This window comes from Amblyomma mixtum, chromosome 2 (assembly GCF_055824585.1).
Source record: "Amblyomma mixtum isolate Tamu chromosome 2, ASM5582458v1, whole genome shotgun sequence".
In the NCBI taxonomy this organism is placed as follows: Eukaryota; Metazoa; Arthropoda; class Arachnida; order Ixodida; family Ixodidae; genus Amblyomma; species Amblyomma mixtum.
The window spans coordinates 117,692,916-117,698,823 of record NC_143013.1 but is presented as its reverse complement, the minus strand read 5'-3'; the positions used below and the strand labels follow the sequence as shown (position 1 = coordinate 117,698,823).

The 5,908-nt window shown below is 48.0% G+C and overlaps 1 long non-coding RNA gene across 1 annotated transcript; it reads right to left on the bottom strand.

Moving 5' to 3' along the window:
- Positions 1-3,460: 3,460 nt before the first annotated feature.
- Positions 3,461-5,021, bottom strand: LOC149360708 (uncharacterized). Its single transcript, XR_016288343.1, has 3 exons — positions 4,728-5,021; positions 4,185-4,615; positions 3,461-3,814 (listed from the first exon to the last, which is right to left on the bottom strand). It is a non-coding gene; the product is annotated as an uncharacterized LOC149360708 (long non-coding RNA).
- Positions 5,022-5,908: the final 887 nt, after the last annotated feature.

Genomic DNA, 5,908 nt, shown 5'->3' with positions numbered 1-5,908 from the left:
AGGTTTGTAAGATTTAATTTTGAACTTCTATGATATCTTTATAAAAGAACAACAGGTTGAGGGTGCTTCTACGAGGTACTCCCGATGTGACGGGAAGGGTATGTGTAGTGGGCTCATTAAATCTTATATTGCGACGTAATGTACGGTAAGGAACCCCAGGTGGTCGAAATTACCCGGAAGCTTCCACTGCGGCGTCCCTCATAGCCTGAGTCGCTTTGGAACGTTAAAGCCTATAAAAACCAAACCAAACCTAAATCTCATATACTGAATGCGATTTGTTAGGTAAGCATGCAGTGCCGGCATCAGCTACGAGGTCTGTTAGAAAAGTATCGGACTTTATTTTTTTTTGCGAACACCTGATGGATATGAGACAAGCGCGCTTGCATCAGGCGACCTTGAACCTTCATGCGCATGCATGAATTTTTTCCCGCCTGCCGATAGCGTCAGTCGCTGGGAAGCAGCTTTTGAGTGAGGCAGTGTGCAGTGCTCTCGTCGGTTTTTTATTGCAAGGAAAATGGCGGAGTGAAAGGAGCAGCGCTACTGCAACAAATTTTGCCATAAACTTGGCGACAGCCGAGTGGAAACCATTCGAAATATTCAGACGGCTTTCGGTGAAGATGCTATGAGCAGCACACAGTTTAAGCAGTGTTACAATTGTTTTAAAGCTGGCCGCACATCGGTGGAGAACGAGCCACGCTCCAATCGGCCATCAACATGCCGAACTGAACGCAATGGTGATGCGGGACTGTCGCGTGACTATCCGAGAAATTGAGGAAGAGGTGGACATGAGCAATTTCTCCGCACATTCCATTATCACCGAAGATTTGGCCATGGAGAGAGTTGCGGCGAAATTCGTGCCGAAGCTGCTCACGGTGGAGCAAAAGCAGCTTCGTGTTGAAGTCTCACAGGACATGCTGGATTCCGCAAACAGTGACCCCGACTTCATCAACATCATAATCACTAGTGACGAGTCTTGGGTGTACAGGTACGACCCGGAAACCAGATCCCAGTCGTCAGAGTGGAAGCATTCCACGTCACCAAGACTTAAGAAGGCCCGCCAATTGCGCAGCAATGTGAAAGTGATGCTGACTGCTTTCTTTGACACCCTCTGTGTGGCAGACCACGAGTACGCACTCTACAGGGTCAAACAATGACCAAAGGGTACTACAGGGATGTCCTCCGTTGCCTACGGGATGCTGTGCGGCGCAAGAACCCGGAGCTGAGGTCAACAGGAAATTGGCGCACCCATCGCGCCAATGCTCCTGCACATTCCTCGCACTCGAATCAGATTTTTTGGTGAAAAACCAGACTCCTGTAGTTCAACAGACTCCTTACTGTCCTGATATGGCCCCTGCGATTTCTGGCTGGTTCCCAAAATCAAAAGGCCATTGAAAGGAGCGCGATTTCAGACAAGGAAGAACATTATGGCTGCAACGACAGCTGAGGTAAACTCTATTCCGAAAAGGGCCTTTTCGGAATAATTCCCACAATGGCAGCACCGCTGGGAGAAGTGTGTGGAGTCCCAAGTAGACTACTTTAAAGATGACTAGGTTTGCAACGCTCCAGTTATGCAAGTTTTTTTTCAACGGCCAAAGGTCGGATACTTTTCTAACAGACCTCGTATGAAGCCGCGACTCTATTTCTTTATTGAATTTCACGCCCTTTGTCACTGCCCAGAAAAAATTACCAAGACACGGAAATTCTAAAGTGTGCTTGGCGAAAGCCTTGTGGTCAACCCACTGCCGCTTCCCCGAAGCGCTTGGCGCGGAATCACTGGGCCGCTTCGGAGCCATGCGTCTCACTCACTCGACTGCAACGAGACGTCTGGCGAAGGAGCAGCGGTGCAGCCAAGGTGCAGCTGCCAGCCTGCCACCGCCGACGCGCGCGCGCTCGTTCTGCCGCTACTATGTGACGTCACGGTTGCTATGCACAGCTGCGCCCCACACCAGCACGCCCGTTGCTAAGGAGGGGAGGAGGTTGCGCCGCTGCGCAGAGGAGAGGCCACGGCACGATTCCAGTGCACGGACGGACACCGCGAGCATGAGTCATTAAAGGCTTTCGCCTTAAAAGCCAAACGTCCGGAGGACACCCTCAAATGGTAAGAACGTCCTCCCAAGCAGGACATTCTGAGTACCCTGAAGACGCCGCACTCTCCGTTACCTCGCTTCAGGACGGGGACAGTGTCACCTGTGCGCACCTGTTGCGTGCGCTCCCAGACGCCCTTAGAGCGCGTAGGGTAGGGTTACTGTATATGCTACCAGGTACCTTTGGTAGCATATACAGTAACTTTAGCGTAGGGGTAACGGTTGCGGTCTCTATAGGAGATGCCCTCAACTCAGCGTGGCAAGCTCAGCCAGAAACCAGCTGTGATAACGTGATAACATGCCGATATGGCCATTTTGTGTAGCGTGCTGCTGCCACGTGCCCAGAGATCACCGGGTTTGTTATCGTGTTTGATCATGTGACGTTCGAGGCCCTTCCCCACTCGACTATATATGTAACCTGTTCTTGTGCGCTGTTTTTCAATAAACGTTTGCCTCCGGCTGCGATGTGTGCTATGCGAACATTACACCAGCTATACCAAGTGACAAGGGGGGCGGTCGTTTGATGCCCAGCTTTCACCTGCCGCAAGCCAGTAAATGGGCCGAAGTCAAAGGTTCACAAACAAAACAAACTTTATATAGCAAAGAGCCAATACAGACGAATTTCCATTCACTCGTAAGGACATATACAAAGTGATCCACTAAAAAATGCAACAGGTGCAAAGTAACACTAGAGAGAGACTACATTTCAACAGATCGGAACTTGCACCTAAAGAGCACTAATACATGAGAGAGGCAAACGAAACAGAACACTATTTGTTCGCCGGGAAATGCAACCGTCCGACTACCGGAGGATCACGATGGGCCGTTACGCAGGCTGGTACACGCTCCCTCGCAGGTCTGTGGGCGGGCGACAGCGTCATTCCCGGTGATTCGTGCTGGCGCTCTTCTCAGAAGCTTAACCTACGGCATCCGCTGACAGAAAACGCTATACGAAATCCTAGAGCCCACGAAACACAAAAAGCGCTTATAGACGTCTAAAAAAAGTCTCGAAAAAGAAAGCTTGACACCTAGAAGAAGTTTCATCTAAGCAGTGTTTTAGACTTAGACGTTTACTAGCCCTCTATTAGCTCTGCTAACGCTATGCTTGTATACGGCTAGAAAACTTCTGAGGTAGAACTTTTCTAGAATTTTTTTAGACGTTCCTTTTTTTTCCGAAATGGGCGCCTGTAATATCTTACGCATTTCAAGACTGATTTTTAGTGCTGCCTTTAAACCCTCTAAAGGTTATAGTTCATTTTTCTGGTATACACTCAAAAATGAACTCAAAGCTGATCTGCAATGACCCGAACAGTAAGCCCACATTACAAGGGATGCATGGCTGTAGTAATGAGCCATAAATGCATGTGCTAGCACACTTTTCAGTCACTGCGTTACTCTTTATTGAATCCAGTGCATACACCCACACACAAAAAAGAAAGGGACCAGGAAATTAATGTTAGAAGCCATGGAGGAGGTAGCTTCACTGGTTTGGCTGACATTACAACGGTAAGCACTTGAATGGCGGGAAAGTGTCGAGCAGCAACCAACTGTTAAATCAAAAATTCATTCGGCCCCAGGCCTTGTTCACAACGGATGCGTTGATGATCAAGTTGCTGTGATGTGGACGGCAATGAAGAGCTCGCTAGGTGTTCCAAAAATCGCTTTTCTTGCAAGGAGGATGCCAACTAGATGGTAACAAGGGGAAGTCAAATCCAGCTCTGTTCAGCAGCCTGCAGAAGTGAAAAATATTAGAGTAACCAAAAGCACAGTCAGTCAGGTGCATGTAGAATGGCCAATGAGGAGTCGGAAGCAAATAAGACCAGGAAATGGCAAGGAGTGACAGCACAGGCAATAAAATAAGCTAACCAAAAACATATATGCATATGATGTCATTGCAAGTGGCATTTCAGCAGAGTGCTACGGCTCACCATAAACTCAAGAAGTCAATCACTGTGGAGGCCTTTAACAGAAGCAAAATTCAAACAGCGTGCATGGACACTGAAAGCCAAGCAGTCAATAGCAAGTGCACTGCATTACTGTGATGCACACTGTACTCACAGAACCTCCTAAGCTGCATCTTGCAAACAGGCTTTCTCTTACCTGCAAGATGTGGCTGAATCAAAAGTGGTTGATGGTTGACATCTTGCACCGTCGCACGAAAACATAGCACATATGCTGCTGTCCTGGTAATACCTGCATCACTTCAGTATACACCAGAGATGGGTTAAAACTTGGACCTCTCCTTGACAGCCACACAGGGGCACATCTGAAAGATAAGAAATAAAAGTGTGTATGTATAAGGTTCCTAACACTGCATTGCCAAACAAGCCCTTTCTAATCTGTACGATGAAGCTCAAACAGCGGGCAAGAGATTACTTACACCACTGCACAAGAAGCATTTGTCCAGATTCCCACCTCAGAACTGAAACAATCTCCAGGCCAAGTTTTCTGAACAACCAAGTACAAGGTGCTGCGATTAATTTGCGTGACACTAGACAAGGTCCTTGCTCCTCCGGCCAACAGTTGGGGTTCTAAAGGACAAACAAATAATGGGGCTTGTGGAATGAACATTAGCAAAGAGCCTAGACCTGTACAAGAAATCATGAAGTGAAAGAAAAGGTGTCAGCTGCAAAGCGTGCTTACCAAAACTTGAGAATTTGAGCAGGCAAGAAGGTCCTCTGAAAACCACTATTGAACAGCCTGTACCCAAAACGAAATGCACACAGTGAAGCAGGGACAACGCCAGCTGTGCACGGCGCAATTATTTTCCAAAAAATAAAAGCTGCCATGCCTGCAAAGAGCCGTAGTACTTCACTGCACTGTCAAACAGCCTGCACACATACAGAGCAGCACCACTGAGTAAACTACCTTTGTGCCGGGGCTCTCAATCGTAATGAAATAAAAGCTTGACGCAGTTAAGATAACCAAAAACTGAAGGCACAGCGCACGATGGACAGGACAGGTCCTTCGTGCGCTGTGCCTTCAGTTTTAACAATGTACCGACTAGCGCAAACAAATACCTTAGTGAAGATAACCAAAGCCTTTTTAACGCGAGTTTCACTGACGGCAATCACAGCATGAATTAGAGCACGCAGGTGGCCAGATGAGAGTCCTTGGCAAGAATAAAACCCTGCCAGAATGCAATAGAGCACAGACTTTAATCAATGTATAGGAAAAAATTCGCGCCTTATCAACGTACGCTTAAACAAAGCTGGTTGGTTTGAAGCTTTGTCACGTTCACCTTGTCACCGCCTTGGTAAAGAAAGCAACTCGCATGCGAGAGCAGCCTAGCTGTATCCACTTAACAAAAGCTCAAATAGCACTTTGGTATGTAAAGCACTGGCTGACACTGTTTTGTGATTTGTAAACCAAAGGAGTGACACACTAGCCGACCGTTCAATCAGGCGCGTTAGAGGCTTAGCGAAAGCAAGGCCGACACTTTCACCACAGAAAAGAAATGGAAGGTTACTTACTTTTGCGGAAAACGAGGCTCACATCTCAGTGCAACACTGGTAGTAAACGATAGCGCAGAAAAAGTGGAACCTGCGAACTGCAGCGGCGTGAAGTGCCAACCAGCTTGGAAAAAAAGTGCGCAGCGAAACGTACAACGTACGCAGCATCCACTTCGCGCGCGTATCGCTAGCCTCTGCAACGCTAAATGGCGAAATGAAGTACTGCTTCAAACGGTTAAAACCACTTTGGCAAACTAGCCTGCATCGCCACCGTGCGAGCGACACTAAAGCAAGCTGCGGCGTGACTCAAGAAAGATTATTGCCTCCAAGATCTGCCGACACGATAGAGCGCGGGTGATAAGCGCGCGAGCG